Source organism: Leguminivora glycinivorella, chromosome 15, assembly GCF_023078275.1.
Source record: "Leguminivora glycinivorella isolate SPB_JAAS2020 chromosome 15, LegGlyc_1.1, whole genome shotgun sequence".
Lineage (NCBI taxonomy): Eukaryota > Metazoa > Arthropoda > Insecta > Lepidoptera > Tortricidae > Leguminivora > Leguminivora glycinivorella.
Window position 1 is genome coordinate 19,213,506 of NC_062985.1, and position 17,480 is coordinate 19,230,985.

A 17,480-nucleotide genomic window follows, 5' to 3' on the forward strand; every position below is an offset into this window, starting at 1 on the left:
TTTCATTTATAGAAGGTGGTTTATGGTGTTAAATTCTGTATTAACGAAATATTGGTCAAAATATTAAAGTGTAACCAAATTAGTCACGGATATTTTTACGATTTGTATTATACTCTGTCAAACAAGTCTGTCAGTAAGTAAATAAGAACAAAGAAAACTATATGCATCCTTTTCTTTAGGGTGCTAGAGAAAAGGATACCTATAGTTTTCTTTGTTCTTATTTACTGACAAACTTGTTTGACAGAGTATAGTACTCCGCTCCTGAAGTATATTTATGTATGAAACATCATAAGACATAACAAATTATGTTTTTTGGAGAAAACTAGGAAACAAACTATGTTAAAACACCCTGTTATTAAAATAATTAAATGAGATCTCACTAGACCCTGTTGTGACAAGAGAGACACTGTTAAACATACTGACAGGCAAAAATTACCTTCCCGTGGGTGTCATAGAAGTCGACTGTGGGATATGGGTTAAATTGTGGTGTAGGCGAGAGGCTGGCAACCTGTCACTGCAATGCACAGAACACCCCACTAGAAGCCTATTGCAAGCGATATTGTTCGAGACGCAAATCACCAATCCTTGCGGGGTGAGGCGGGCGCGCACGGTGCTGCCATTGGTCGTTTCAAATAATGGCGCGCCTTTACGATTAGCAGTAGGGATGGGAATGGGACATGTCTATTATAGACAATGGTACCGGTACCAGTACTGTGGTGAATTTGTTTTGCAACAAATTATAATATTATAATTAAATTATAATAAGGCCTAGTTACCGTTCGGGTTGGAAGGTCAGATGGCAGTCGCTTTCATAAAACTAGTGCCTCGCCAAATCTTGGGATTAGTTTCCAAAGCGGACCCCAGGCTCCCATGAGCCGTGGCGAATGCCGATGCCGGGATAACGCAAGGAGGATGATGATTGTGATAGCACATAAAAATCATTCTAGTAACTAATAACTAAACTGTGCATTTTTACTTACGTTTACTAAGTTAAATTACCAACTAAATATTCTAAACTAATCAATCAACTAAATAACACTACAGACTCTACAGATTCTAGATAATTATTCACAATTACAAATCTGCTTTCTTTTATATTTCATAAAATGGTAGCACATGGTACGAACGGTAGTACGAAGTTCCCGCAACAGACATAAACTAACATGGCCCCATCCCTAGTCGTTTACGTGAAAGGGATAGCATATCGCATTGTTAACTAGGCAAAAAGGGATGGACGCGCCTCGGCGCCGCTCAGTACAACCATATGAACCAGTATAAATGAACTCCGCGGATAATAAACAATATTCAACAAAATAATTAATTTGACTTAACTGTGGAATGTTATTCCATCTTTTTTATATGTAGAAGTGTTAGAAGACTTGCCACACCACTTTATGCTGCAAGAAACCATTGTTTGCAACCAAAGATTATTTAAGATTTTTTTCCGAGCGGACACGAACACTGTTAGCGGGTCGTATACTTGGGCGCTACTGATCGGTGTCGCACGCGTTCAAACTTTTATAAACCTGATTTGTCGTATGCTTGGTGACCGCGAGTCGCCCTGTAAGGGCCGTCTTGTTGTATTGGTCTGTCAGTCTGTGCTGCAATGTCACAATTTTTGTTTTCTTTCAACCCCTTTTTGCCAAGAGTGGCACTGAAACTTGAGTAGTTCATGCGCCCTGCCTACCCCTGTATGGGATACAGGCGTGATTGTATGTGTATGTGTAAATTAATATATCTTTTTGTTAAGAAAAAGAAAACAAAAAACTCATATGAAAATTTTATTGCAATTAGGTACTTGTAAAAGTTAATTGTTTTGATGTTAATTAGAACGTAACTTAAAATATCCGTGACTAATTTGGTAACACCCTATATAAGGTCAATACTGATAAGTGTTTCATAAGGGGAAGTGTGCTAATACGCTATGCTAATTTTACACAAGCTCGATGTCAAACTACTTGTCATGTTCAAGTAGCTGTTTATATATTGACATAATGTAGAGTGCAAGTTCCACTGCAATACACTTGACTTAATAGATACAATAATCGACTGCATGTATTATGTAATTGTTGTTAAGGGTTCCCTGTTGCTCAATGTGCAATATCGTCTAATTATTGCTCAATTTAACTATCGTACATATTCAAACAATATTAAGATTATTAAACAAATCACATCCATATCTCATTATTTATGTATATTGTCGTTAGAATCGGAAAGGTCTAAAATTCTTAATAGATTGTAACGAATATGCTTTGCTATAGGATAATTATTTAAACTTTTTTGCACAGTAAAAATGGTTCAAAAGGCTAACATAAATAATATAAGTAGATACCTATTAGAACCTATTAGGAGCCTCGTCTGCCAACAAACCATACTCTGGTTTGGCAGTAGTTAAAATTTAGTTTTAAGTTTTAGTTTTGAATAAACATTTATTTCATTAAAAAAAAATAGGAAATATGTATTATAAAAAATAGGAAATATGTACATGAAATAGCACGTAACTTCAGGTGCATTTGTGTTCTATATATTTCGAAAGGAATGTTCTTCCAAATTAAACGCTTTCCCAATAATACAATGAAATAGAATTGCACGTACTTTGTAGAAATTACCTTTTCATATACCTGTGGCTGACTCGAAGCTATTATAACTTGAAAGTCCAATTTAAATGGCGGTGCAAATTTTACTACACTATAAACTGAGAATTTGTGAAATCGGTCCGAGTAAACCAGGTGCGGGACACGGTAATTGCTTACATGTACCTACCTACTGATAAATAAATAATAGTTATTTGTTATACAAGGGGGCAAAGTTGTATTTTAACGCCGAGTGTGGAATTGAAAAACGAGCAAGAGAAAGGATTCTATAGTTGAACCACGAGCGAAGCGAGTGGTTCGAGAATAGAATCCTGAACTTGCGAGTTTTTTAACACACGAGAAGTAAAATACATTTGCACCCGAGTGTAACACAAAACTTTTCCCCTCACTATAGCGAGGAAACTACAACGCAAAAAATGCGTTTATCACTGCTTCCAGTAGTTCCACAGGTGGTAAATCATCTTTATTACTAGATTCACCTACTTTTATCAATTTTAAAGCAGTTAATTTGACTTTATTCAAGGTCAAATTACTTTACCCACTAGTGGATAAAATGCGTTTTTACCCGCTGGTATTAAAGGACAAAACACGTGTTTCCGAGCTAGTGAGGGGAAAATAAATAACTATTATAGGACATTCTTACACAGATTTACTGAGGCCCACGGTAAGCTCAAGAAGGCTTGTGTTGTGGGTACTCAGACAACGATATATATAATATGTAAATACTTATATACATAGAAAAACATCCATGACTCAGGAACAAATATCTGTGCTCATCACACAAATAAATGCCCTTACCGGGATTCGAACCCGGGACCGCGGCGCAGCAGGCAGGGTCACTACCGACTGCGCCAGACCGGTCGTCAAACTGATATACAACACCATAGACAAAAGTAAGTAAGTACTTTCGCAGATAATATTTGTGCATAATATTTAGATGGCATAGTTGTCCTTCTCCTTTTAATTTGGTTTTCGATAGCGAGTCCGACGTATTAGGGATGCAAGATACCTAATACTCCTCTTCGCTTCGCTCGTCGTCGTACCTAACGGTGGCTGTGGGACAGCATTTCCTTTTTGATAGCGTGCCTATACAGAGTGTTTCAATGAACGTAATACAAAATAAGTGATGCCGGCTCTATTAACGACGAAGAATATAATGCACGTATTCAGGTCTTAAGATTCTACGTAATAAAATTTTCATATTTTTTTAACAAATACTTCAGTTGTACGTGTCTTATCAGTTATGTCACAATATCAAGGTGTTGATTTTGTAACAGGTAACATGTCAGCATGAATTTTATTCATAAAATGTCGGTCTATATAAACAAAAAGGTGAGTTTATACTACAAAACTAGGTTCGAAGTATTTTCTCTTAACAACCTAGGTAGGGTAACCATGTTATGACCAAAATAACAGGATTTAGGAAAACAATGATATTAATGATTTTAACTAGTTTAACACGCGACCTAACATATTTATAATTTTTTTTTTACACAGTGTTTTAGCAATAGGAATAGGAATTTCGAGTTTGAAAAACATAATTTGTATTACGTTAATTGTAGCACCCTGTATAGAACGAGGCTTATAAGCAAAATCTAAATTAAATAACCGTATTTCATCATGTACACTCTCACGAAGTATATCATGATTATGCTGAAAGAGAGAGATATGTAACCTCTCTCTTTGACAACCCACCGCAACAATGCCTAGCATACATATTATACTGATTTCCTGGCCACTTCATAAATGAAACACAACTCGAATAAAATTCAAGCAATTTTCCAGCTCACTGCAAACAAATACGCGAATAACAAATATTTTCCTTAAAGGTATGTTCGCAAAAATATTTTCCGAAGTTTTACAGCTCTGACAGCAGACGCGGAGCACCGAACTTCAGATCTGGGCCAAATTATAAGTACCAGCTCTATGAAATAATCAAATCTCGTATATCTGTATCAAAACATTAAAAAAAAAGAAACTAAACTTTAAGTATAAACTGAAATAGATACCATACACTAAAGAAAAAGTGATCAAGCCCGCTGGACTACACTTAAACTACTAAACTTCGTAGTTTTAATATAAATACTAGCTTTTGCCCGCGGCTTCGCTCGCGTTAGAAAAGGACAAAAAGTAGCCTATGTCACTCTCCATCCCTTCAACTATCTCCACTTAAAAAATCACGTCAATTCGTCGCTCCGTTTTGCCGTGAAAGACGAACAAACAAACAGACACACACACTTTCCCATTTATAATATTATTATGGAATTATGGATTATAGATTATGGATATTATGTTGTGTGTTAGATTAATACTTAGGTAATAGGTACATCTAATTGTGTAAAAAGTTTAAAACATTTACCATAATGTCAATATGCAGGGAGGAAACTGTGAGCTCTAAAAGCATTAAGTACCAGAACCTAAACTGCACAGAGTAAGTTAGGAATAGCCAAGTTTTAGTCACAGGCGGCGTGCGTTCTTCCGGAGTGGTAAGTTGCTATACGAGTGTGTTGAAGTGTATTCAAGTGTGTGTTGCCGTGTCTATGCAAGTGTGTGTTGCATACTCTTAGTGGACCGGCGGAATATTCTGACAAGCGTCCTATACTCATATACTAGATACATTGTAGACTGTTGAGTAGGGTGGGTCACTCTTGTATGGAGAAAAAAAAAAGTATTATATTTTCATTGGGCACAGTTACAAAAACTTGACAACTGATGCAAATAAATAGTATTTCAAATTATTTTGCAATTGGAGTTCATCTTCTGCCTCCGGATCAACTTTGAAGTTTTCATATATTTTTTAGTACATTTTGTGTGGTGTGCGGAGTATATCTATGTATCGTCTTCTAATTTAAAATTTTGCTATGAAGATATATCATTATTGGCATCTTAATAGCATGCTAAAGGTTCAAAGAAAATAAATGAACAAAAAAACCTCAAAAATTAAAACCTTTTTTACACTCTACTCCATACAAAATACAAAAACTTCAACTGAAATCCGGAGGCAAAAAATTAAACATAAAAATTCCAAAAAAAAATTGTGCACTAATTAATTACAAAATGGCACCTTTTTGTGACTGTGCCCCCTAAGAAAATAAAAAAAAGTAAAAATGACCCACCCTACTGTTGAGGTTACATCGAGTTTAGCCGGTCGAACAAATGCCACATAATGAGTTATCGTATCGCAGGGACGTATATAAGGGAGTTTTACCCTCACTAGCTCGGAAACATGTGTTTTGTCATTTAATACCAGCTGGTAAAAACGCATTTTATCCACTAGTGGATAAAGTAATTTAACCTTGAATAGAGGCAAATTTTCTGCTTTCAAATTGATAAAAGTGGGTTAATCTAGTGATGAAGATGTTTTACCACCTGTGGAACTACTGGAAGCAGTGATAACATGATAAACGTGTTTTTTGCGTTGTACTATCCTCGCTATAGTGAGGGGAAAAGTTTTGTGTTACACGAGTGCAAATGTATTTTACTTCTCGTGTGTTGAAAAACTCGGCGTTCAACTTTGCACTCTTGTATAACAAATAACTATTAAACCCCCCCTTAGGGCTCGACCGAGTCATTATTAAACCTTATGCGTCGCTTGAAGAAAACTATCCCTACTCGCCCTTTCTCTGTATGATGCATAATTATTACGTATCCCCAAACTTTATCATTAATAATTTGCATTTTTATTCTGCTCCTATGTCCCATTCATTTGACTCGACAACTAGACTTTCAGTATCTACGTTCTTGCATCGTCTAAATTTGCCCTTAGTCTACAGATATTTTGGGTCGGTAGCGGCCAGTAGGTAACTAACATTAGGCTATGTACAGAGCATTAAGAAAGAAGCTAAAAAAAATTCAGGTGATCCAAAGTGAATCTTGGCCTCAGCCAGCGCAGCGCAGCGCAGCCTCTTGCCAGTCACTGACTTGAAGCTGACGCAAATCCGGAATCCGGATACCAGGGATACCTGGGTCGCCCGCCGGACGGCCACCAGCCGGTCGCGGTCGACCCAAGAACGCTCTCTTGACAGCCCAAGAAAATGTGTAAGTACGTCAATATTATCAAAGAGGATCGTGTATTATAGAGAGTTACTGTCAACGTAAAATGTGTAATCACAGTGCATAGACTGCCATCTCTCGACACAGGGTTAAAACTTTTGAACCTCAGTTTTGACAATTTGGCCCATATTCTTAGCTTGATATGTTTTAAAATGTCAAATATTAATATTAGCGCCATCTAGCTGAGCGTACCCCAAAGATGTAATGCCATCTAGGCCACCGTACTTTTTTCTGTATGGTACTGAGGTATAGTATGAATTTTCTGAGATGCACTTTTCGCTTTTGCCCTAATCTGTTAAACAATGGCCTTTGTTTCTATTATTCGCTGCGGTTAGCTCCCGTTTAAACGGCACTTGCTATAGTCTCAGTGTAGTTAAACAGCAACTATCATGATAGCAATAAGGTTCAAATCCATAAAAAGCACTTTCGGAGATAACACGTTTTGTCATCTTCAAAAAAAGTTACCTGCACACTGCAAACTGTTTAATAAATTTGAACCTTATTGCTATCATGATAGTTGCTTTTTAACTACACTGAGACTTTAGCACGTGCTGTGGAAACGGGAGCTAACCACCGCGAATAATAGAAACAAAGGCCTTTGTTTAACAGATTAGGGCAAAACCGAAAAGTTCATCACAGAAAATTCATACTAAGTATACGTTTTTTTCTTAGACTTTATCTGTCTATACAGAGTTATTGATATCATGAAACGGATTATATCACTCATGTCATTGTCAAAAGTGACGTTTATGTTTAAACATGTTCCGTGGTAAGTCCATTCTTAACTTAGTTCGTATTAAACTTACTAGCAAGTTGTACGCGTATGTCTGTTGTCTCGACAGACGTAGCGTGGAATTAACCGACCAACTTGTTCAGGTGCTTCCAACAGTTATCTCCAAGTTAAACTGTCTGGTACAGTTTAATTAATCTTTGTGACTTGTTGGGATCAGTTTCACATGAAAACGTTTTTGCGGAGTAAATCCAAGATAAGATGGCAAATGTTATTTTAAAAGATAAATTTAGATGAAATTATGACATTTAACCCTACAATGCATACAGTTCCCGATTTACCCTACAACCATTTTTTTTTATTATAGCCTATAACCGGGGATGGTCAAAGGGGTCCCGTGATTTACGCAAAACAACTAGGAGAAGGACACTTACATGTAGTTGTAAGGTCGCGACCTTACATCTTTCTTCAAAGGCAAACGGATTCGGACTGAAATAATATGGCGCACGCGAGGTGTGTGAATGATTGGTTGAGTGAATGTGATGAATGGTGAGTGTATGAATGTTAAGGCGTTCACAGACGTGTGTATGAGGGTGTGTCTACACGTCTGGGTAGGGAGTTAAGGCTGTGCTACAGGCTCCCCCTTCGGGCCATGGGGACGTCCTCGCCCATGGGCCGACACACAGGTTGCTTCTTGCGTGGTCTGCCTCTCTTCTTCTCACCAGCTGCAGGTGGAGTAGTAGTAGGGGTAGTAGGTGTTCGCTTGGGCGGTCTACCTCTCTTCCTTTGTGGCATGATGGGTTCTGCAGGTTCATCACCACTCTTCTGATGGTATGTAGTCAAGTCTGACACATGATATTTACCAACAGTTTCGCCATTGTTTGCTAATATATAAGTAGTCGGGCTGACTATCTTAGAAATAATGTATGGTCCGTCACGTCGGGGCGCAAATTTGCTAGTTATGCCCTTTGTTTGGTTACTTAAGACGTGTGTTTTCAAAAGGACCTTGTCCCCTATGTTATAGTTTTCATGGGGTCTACGCTTTTGATCTGCGTAAGTCTTCCTGCGTTCCTGTTGTTGTAGATTATGTTCTTGAGCTTTGATGAGATCATCGCTGAGCTTCAACAGGTAGGGTGTTATCTGAGGTATAAAGTTCTCTGACTGGATAACAGCTCGCAGGTCATGTCTGTTCTCTACCGGTGATCGCATCTCTCTCCCGAAGGCGAGGTAAGCAGGCGACTTCGCGGTGCTCTGAGTAACGGCGCTATTCATGGCGAAGCGTACAGCAGGTAGTGCGCTAGGCCAGTTAGTGTGGTTCCCTTCAACTATGATAGCCAGTTGACTTTTCAAATCCCTATTTTTCCTCTCGACCGGATTCGCTTCTGGGTGGTATAGAGGTATCAAGTTCTGCTCTATTCCTAGGGTGTGCATGACTTTCTGCATGACTTGTGACACAAACTGTACACCATTGTCTGATATTACTCTCCTGGGAAAACCATATCTGAGGAAAATTTCTTCAACCAGGGTTTTGGCGCAAGCTTCTGCAGTTGCTATAGTTAATGGGAAAAGTTCTACCCATTTAGTTGCAGTATCCTCTATAATAAAAATCCAACGTTCGTCCTTACTTCCAGTAGGCAAAGGTCCAAATAGGTCTATTGCTAGTACCTCAAATCTCTGAGCTGGTACAGGTGTCTGTAGTAACCCTGCAGGCTTCAAGTTGGATGGTTTGTAGCGCTGACATTCGTTACAGTCTCTAATGTATTCGCTTATATATCTCTTCATACCAGGGAAATAATATCTTTGACTCACTCGCTGATATGTTCTTTCAACTCCGTTATGTCCGGCTGTAGGAGCATCATGTAATTCCTTCAAAATCTCCTTTCTCATGGACTGTGGTATGACAAGTTGAGGATCTTCGCTCTCAACGTCAGGGTTAAAGTGATACAACACTCCCTGTGACATATAATAACCTTTTTCAGTCCAGTGTGTAGCAGCTTCTATGTTGTTGTTTTCGAAATCTTTAGCAATCTTCCAAATTTCTGGGTCTTCCGCTTGTGTGCTCCGTAGGTCGGTAGGTGACATGTGTGGTATATCTACTATAACACTGCATAAATTACAGGAATCCTTAGTAGTGTCATCACATACTGGTCTGCTCAAAGCGTCGGCAACAACATTCTTATTTCCGGGTTGATATTCGATTTTCAGGTTATAGGCCTGTATCTTCAGAGCCCATCGCGCAAGGCGTCCTGTAGGTGTCTTAAGAGTTAAAATCCATCTTAATGGTTGGTGGTCAGTGGCAAGGGTAACTTCAGAGCCTTCGATGTACCCACGGAACTTGTCAAGGGCCCAAATGGCTGCAAGAGCTTCGCGTTCTGTAGTCGAATAATTCCGTTCAGCGCTCGTGAGTAATCTGCTCGCATATTCCACTGGTCGTTCGTCATAGCCTTCTCCTTGGAGCAGCACAGCTCCTAAGGCGTATCCGCTCGCGTCAACTCTAAGTGTAAAAGGTAAGGTATAATCAACTTGCCGTAGTATTGGTGCGGATGTCAGGCGTTTCTTCAACTCTTGGAAAGCTTTGGCTTGATCTTCTCCCCAGATCCAGTTTTGGTTCTTCTTAAGTAACATTGTCAGTGGTCTTGCTATCTTCGCAAAGTCTGGTATAAATTTTCTGAACCAGGAGCAAGTCTGGATGAAAGTCTTCAGATGTTTATCATTCTGTGGCTCCTTCATCTCACTGATGGCTTTAGTTTTGTCGATATCAGGTTGAATCCCTTCTGCTGACAAAATGTGTCCGAGGTATTTCACTGATTCGCAGGCAAATGTACTCTTTTCTCTGTTCACTCGCAGCTTGAATAGTTTGAGTCTCTGGAAAACAGCTTCCAGGTCTTGGAGGTGCTTCTCAAAACTATCTGAGAGGATCAGGACGTCATCAAGATAAGCCAGTATTGTTACATTGGGAAGGTTGGACCGAAATCTATCCATCAGTCTTTGGAATGTAGCTCCAGAGTTTCTTAATCCCATAGGCATACGCTTAAAGCGGTACATTCCTAGTGGTGTCACAAAAGAGGTTATATCACGGTCTTCCATTGCGACTGGTACCTGCCAGTAACCGGCTCGTAAGTCTAAGGTTGATATGTATTTGAATTTACCAGTACTATGTAGTATGTCATCCACTCTTGGAAGTGGGTATCTATCAGGCTTGGTGACTTGGTTCAGTTTCCTATAGTCGATGCAGACTCTGATAGTGTTATCACGCTTGGGTACTAAAACCACGGGAGCGGACCATGGAGACTCACACTCCTCGATGACATCATCGTTCAGCATCTTCTCAAGTTCCACTCGCAGGGCCTCCTTCTTAGGCTCTGGTAATCTGTAAGGTGGTACAGAGATAGGTTTTACATTTTTGTTAATCAACTCAATATGATGGACAGCATAAGTGGTTGGCTCTCCCCCTAGATTGAATGTATCCCGGTGATGGGTAAGGAGTGAAGACAATCTGTCCCGTTGTTCATTATTGAGTGAAGTACCTTCATTATCTCGAAGTGCCTGAGATGTCTCGGTTGGTTTACATGTAGCTATGGCTACAGGTTCGCGTTCATACTGTAGTTCATACTGGATATCAGGTTCACCATTGAAGCTCCAGGTATGGTTATCAAAATCAGTTTGTAATCCTGATTTGAAAATGAAGTCCATGCCTAACAAAGTTTCATTGTTGGTAGCTTCAGGGAAAATTATAAAATTCATAGGTATGGCTTTACCTTTTAACGTGACAATAGTGTTTACAGATAGTATATCTTCTATTTCGGAATGCCCTTTGGCATATCTAATATTCAAAGTGGAAGAGGTAAATGACTCACCGCAGTTCTTCATTAATTTGTACAAGGTTTCACCTGCAACACTCCTCTTCGCACCTGTGTCGACGACGGCACGACCCTCACGTCCGCAGACGGTAATGGGAAGAATAGGTCGCGGTTTGTCGACTTGTTCCCGTAGAAGTTCATCAGTTGATGTATCTGAAAGTGTGTTAATGTGTGTGTGTGTCTCGCGCGCGCACATATCGACAGGTGTAGGCTCCGTCACAGCGCTTGGATCTTCGGTTGAGAATGCGCAGAATGCGGCATTCGTGCTGCTTCCTGCAGCTCCCGAATCTTGCTTGCATCGCGGGCAGTTGGCGCGAACCACGCCGGGTGATCCACATCCGTAACACGAAAACTTTTCACTTTTTGTATTGTCACTGTTGTCCGAAGGAGAAACTGGCGCGTCAGAACGTTTCGCGAGTAACCATTTGCAATTTTCTTTATTATGTCTGAATAACTTACAATAATTGCAAAAACGACTTTGTTTGGATTTCGCGTCAAGGTTCGTATTGTTCTGCACTTTATTTTCACTGGTAGTGTTTTGTCGCGCACTGGATTTCGGTTTAAATTGTTTATTATCAGCAAACGTTGTTTTATTTTCAGAAAGCCGGTCGTTATTTCCAATATTTCGATTGACAGTTCGGACATTGACAGCGTTGACGTTCGATGCGTTCACGGAGGTCGTTCCGTTCTTCTCGTTCACTTCGGCTAGTGAGTCTTCGGCCGATCGAGTTTTTCGTAATAGATCGTTGAACGACTTTATGTCATCGCGGGGTACTCGTTTCCGTATCCGACGGTTTAATAAACCATAGACCATGTCAATTTGAAATTGTTCTTCGAGCGAATATGGCAGCTGAGCTATCAATGCACGAATTTTGCAAATGAAAATCTCTGTTTTCTCATCGCCTTGTTCTTCGCGAAATATCTCTCGAAGTATGAGGAAAGGGGCTTTTCGTTTGCCGAAAGCGTGTTGCAAGTCGGTAATGGCTTCGTCCCATGATTTGACATTTTTACGTACGCCATTCCACCATGTTGCAGCGAGTCCGGTGAACAAAAATGACAATCCGCGTAGTGCATTTTCATCAGAAATGTTTGCACAGTCTTTGTATGTTTGTATGCCGTCCAGGAAAACTTCTAACGCGTCTTCTACCGAATCTTCAGCTCCGCTAAAGCTGAGTTTGCAACCGGCGAAGTGTCTGTCGCGTTGGTGCGATGATGTCGCTTGAGTTGCCGTCACTAACTTCTCGCATAATTCGTTATGCGATTGTTGCATTTGTTGCAACAATATTGTTAGGTATTCTTGCGGCATTGTTAAATTAAATGTTGACTCTGACGTCGAAGGCAAAATTTTTGTTTTCGAACTGGATTCCAAAATTGAATCGGCGGCGGCCATATCTTTTTTGGGTGGCATTTTGTAATACGCGATTCCCGATAATTATTTCGCAACACGAATCCAAACGCTGGGCGCCACGTATAACCGGGAATGGTCAAAGGGGTCCCGTGATTTACGCAAAACAACTAGGAGAAGGACACTTACATGTAGTTGTAAGGTCGCGACCTTACATCTTTCTTCAAAGGCAAACGGATTCGGACTGAAATAATATGGCGCACGCGAGGTGTGTGAATGATTGGTTGAGTGAATGTGATGAATGGTGAGTGTATGAATGTTAAGGCGTTCACAGACGTGTGTATGAGGGTGTGTCTACACGTCTGGGTAGGGAGTTAAGGCTGTGCTACAAGCCTTTTTATTCCATTTTTTTTCTATTTAAACATTCTTACGCGTAGTTACATGATTTTTTACATACTTTTAATTTTTTAAGTAGATAATACATTCTAACGTATAATGTTACAATAATTTTAATAATGACGGTTCATACATTGATAAAGAGTGAGAAAAATTAAAATGATATTGAATTATTTACAACTGTAATACATTCAATTCATTAATAACTATAATTTATTTCACTGTAATAAGTTAAAAATTTAGTTTATCTATGTATAATAATGTAATGTTTTTTTATAATATTAAAATTCGCTTGAAATAAATTAAAAATGTATTAATATTCTAAATATTACACAATGACATCATAGTACAACCATTATAATTGCGAATTACGCTAAGAATGTGGTACGCAGCGACATCTATCATACTTTTAAGGATATATACTACACTTGGCTAATACGATCTCGCTGCTTGACAGCGACGGCTGCCTGCGGCATTACGACCAAACCACGGACCAAACAGGGAGATCCAGCCACTGATTGTTATTCATAATTCATAATTCTTTATTCGAATTTAAAAAGTGTTAACATGATAGGTCTTACATAAATTGTGTGTACCAACTTTTTAGCTGTGTTTTGGCAGCATGCATCTTCATGTGTTCCCGATGTGGTACTCCATTCATTTACATTAAAAAATGAAGCGATAAATGTTTTGCGTTTTTAGATTCGTTAAGATTATTAATAAGGCTTAACTTACTCTAACTTGTAGGTATGGTAATTTTTGTGCTGCTCATAGTTTGTTTGAATTTGTAATTATTGTTATTTAGACGATATGAACGAAACAATTTTCGGCTCTTTTGAGTTTATTGCATGGAGTTCCACATGCAGAACCGGAATAATATTTTTTTTCTAGCAATCAATTGATTGGATTTTATATTTCTGAACGCAAACTCCAATTCATCATCATCATCCTCCTTGCGTTATCCTGGCATTTGCCACGACTCATGGGAGCCTGGGGTCCGCTTTGACAACTAATCCCAAGATTTGGCGTAGGCAGTAGTTTTACAAATGCTGGTTCCATCTGACCTTCCAACCCGAAGGGTAACTAGGCCTTACTGGGATTAGTCCGGTTTCCTCACGATGTTTTCCTTCACCGAAAAGCGACTGGCAAATATCAAATGACATTTCGCACATAAGTTAAGAAAAACTCATTGGTACGAGCCGGGTTCGAACCCGCGACCTCCGGATCGAAAGTCGCACGCTCCTACCGCTAGGCCAATTCTATATCATATATTTTTTACGCGAAAAAAAGTCAGAGAGGAGGGGTTATCAAAATCGTTTCCTCCTTCCGGCCCATCTTGGTCTGACTCAATTAATGTTATGTGAATTTTGCAATTATTTTTTTTGTTATTAGTTAGATCTCGATATGATCTAAAATACTGATACTGACAGTATCAGTATCACTATTCTAAGTTAGTGATGTGTAAGTTGCGGAAACTTTCCAAAAAAATTAAATGTTCTTGGAAATTTCATGAACGTTTCACAAGGAATATAGGATATTTAAATGTATGAAATGGAAAGTTTCAATCTCCATCCATACAAAAATGAGAAAAGTTTCGGAATTCGAAAAATTTCATCAATATTCTAATCTAAGTGAAATTTCTGAAGTAAAGAATGTTTTCACTTTAAAAACAAGTTACCTATATTGAATTTAACATAAGAGTTTTTCCACTAGTAAAAAAGTTTGTACTTAAATTGTCTAAATTAAAAGAAAATAATTTTTAAACGCTGCACAGTTTCTTGAAGTTGTATCAATCTCCAATTAAGTGAAGTCCTTCGAGTGTTGTTACCTTCAAACAAGCGGTAGTTTAACCTGAAACTTGTTTTAAAAAGTGGAAGTTTCTTGTGGAACTAGAACACCTATAATTCAAAATTATGAGTAAAGTTGAGCATACACGTGGAGATAGGTGGTAAGGTGCTGGCAACTTCGGAAGTTAATTTTATAAGCGATAAATATTGATTTGTCGATAAATATTCCTCGAACCTCGGAACCTCGTAAGCGTACTACTCACTAAAGGAATATTTAGAACTACTAGTAGGAATACTACGACTAGAAGGAATCATCTTCCTTGCGTTATCCCGGCATTTGCCACGGCTCATGGGAGCCTGGGGTCCGCTTTGACAACTAATCCCAAGATTTGGCGTAGGCTGCCATCTGACCTTCTAACCCGAAGGTTAACTAGGCGTACTAGAAGGAATACAGACATACAACATACATACAATCAAGCCTGTATCCCATAAAGGGGTAGGCAGAGCACATGAACTACTAAAGTTTCAGTGCCACTCTTGGCAAAAAGGGCTTGATAGAAATCGAAATTATGCCATTGCAGAGCTAGAAGGAATATCTTATGTAATGGGGTCTTGTGTTGTTTGACTGTGGTTTTCTGTAAGGTTATGGTACGGTCAACCAATTGGAACCCTAGGCGACTCTCCACCATGTCGAAATGACAAGCAGAAAGAGATTTCTCACAATCTGATTTATAAAGTCAGTTCTTAGTGGCCTAGGGTTCCAATTGATTAACTGTACTTTATGATTTGGGCTCGGCTTTACGTTTATGATAACATCTACTAGTAATGTTGTTGCAAAATGACCTTTCTTTTAAAGGCAATGCCATTCAGTGACCATTTTCTCTTTTGGAAGCAGTTTTTGGAACGTACCCGGGTTGACGTCTGCCAAAAGATGGTTTATTCACTCTTATTTCATGGCCGTGAGCTTTCAGCTTTTGCTTTTTAACTTCGGTAGGTTTGAGAAGACCCTAAGCAAACAATTTTCGCTAATTCTTTATATACATTTGTCTTTGCATGATAATTGACAAAAATGTTTTTTTTTTCACTGCGCATTTCCTATAATCTCTCGACAAAACAAACCACCGCTTTGCACCTTGCTACTAGTATGCATCGCACATTACTATTACGTAAAATTGGCTCTCCTAGAACAATACTTTATTTATTATAAGTATCTTTTTCATTCCAAAATCAGCACCCAATTTTCAATCTCTTGTTTTAAATGCAAAGCAATCTGAGCCTTTCAACTATCACAAATATTGTTGCCACAGCGAAGCGAATAGTTCCCAATCTAAACGTGACTGGAATAATTGTTTTTATACCCGTTTTCTAGCACACACCCAACATATGAAAAAAGGACTAAAATATCAAACAAGGCTACATCCGGCTTTGTGCGTACGGAATAACCACACACGTTATACGTGACTTTAATAATTGTTTAGACGCTAGTGTCTAACCAAAGTTTTGGTTTCGGCATTAAAACCCGGGTCTTTGGTTTCGGCACCAAAATTATCGAACCTTCTGTGGGCTATTTCATCACATTTCGTCCCCATTTCACCTTAGGACCACCAGAGAATTGGCAATGCGATATCGCTTCACGGTTAGTATTCCAAAAATACGCACTAAGCGTTTCGCTTCAACATTCATTTTGCGAACCGCCAAGGAGTGGAATGCCCTGCCTGAGTCTGTGTTTCCTCATGAGTACAATCCAGGTCTCTTCAAAGCAAGAGTGAATAGGTATCTCATAGGTAAGTGTGCTCCACTGTAGACTGCATCATCACTCATATACCTACCATCAGGTGTGATCGTGGTCAAACGTCGACCTATTCATACTAAAAAAACCGGCCAAGAGCGTGTCGGGCCCCGCTCCGTGTAGGGTTCCGTAGTTTTCCGTATTTTTCTCAAAAACTACTAAACCTATCAAGTTCAAAACAATTTTCCTAGAAAGTCTTTATAAAGTTCTACTTTCGTGATTTTTTTTATATTTTTTAAACATATGGTTCAAAAGTTAGAGGGGGGGGGACGCACTTTTTTTTCCTTTGGGAGCGATTAATTAACATGTTACTCAGCGTCAATATTTCCTTGTTGAACAGGCAATGAACTAATGAACGTCAAAGTGTCACTGTTGGGCGCCAATTTTATCCCTATAGTGAAAGAGGCCACCGGTCACATCGAAACTTACTGCTTTGCACTTTCGTTTCGTGCGGCCTCACTTGTATTACATCGGTAGCACAGTATAATAAAGAGTACTAGAGTACATTATGGCCCGCTCCCCGCTGAAAGTGCCGCCCACCCCCTCTCAGTTACCTCATAGTTACTGCCTGTCAAGAACGCGAACAGTCGACCTGTCATATTTCACTCATACAAGCATAGTACGCGTTCACCTACACGAGTTTAGACTGTGTGCTAGGAAAGCGCCTCTTTCATATACTTGATTGCCAGTGTCCGAGGTGTGTCGGAAGCGCTCCAATCAATGGTGTCGCTCGCTCTGGACTAAATTATTCTACAAAACTTGGTTTGTTTTGTATGGCCTATTGAAATATTTCATTGTTCGTATGTCAAACACACACACGGTTTTGATATTTAGGCAACAATTGTACTTTGATTTGTTGATAAAAGTTTTATTGTTGGTTTCAAACGAATCTAGGGTAAAAACCGAATCTTCTAATTCGGTTTCGG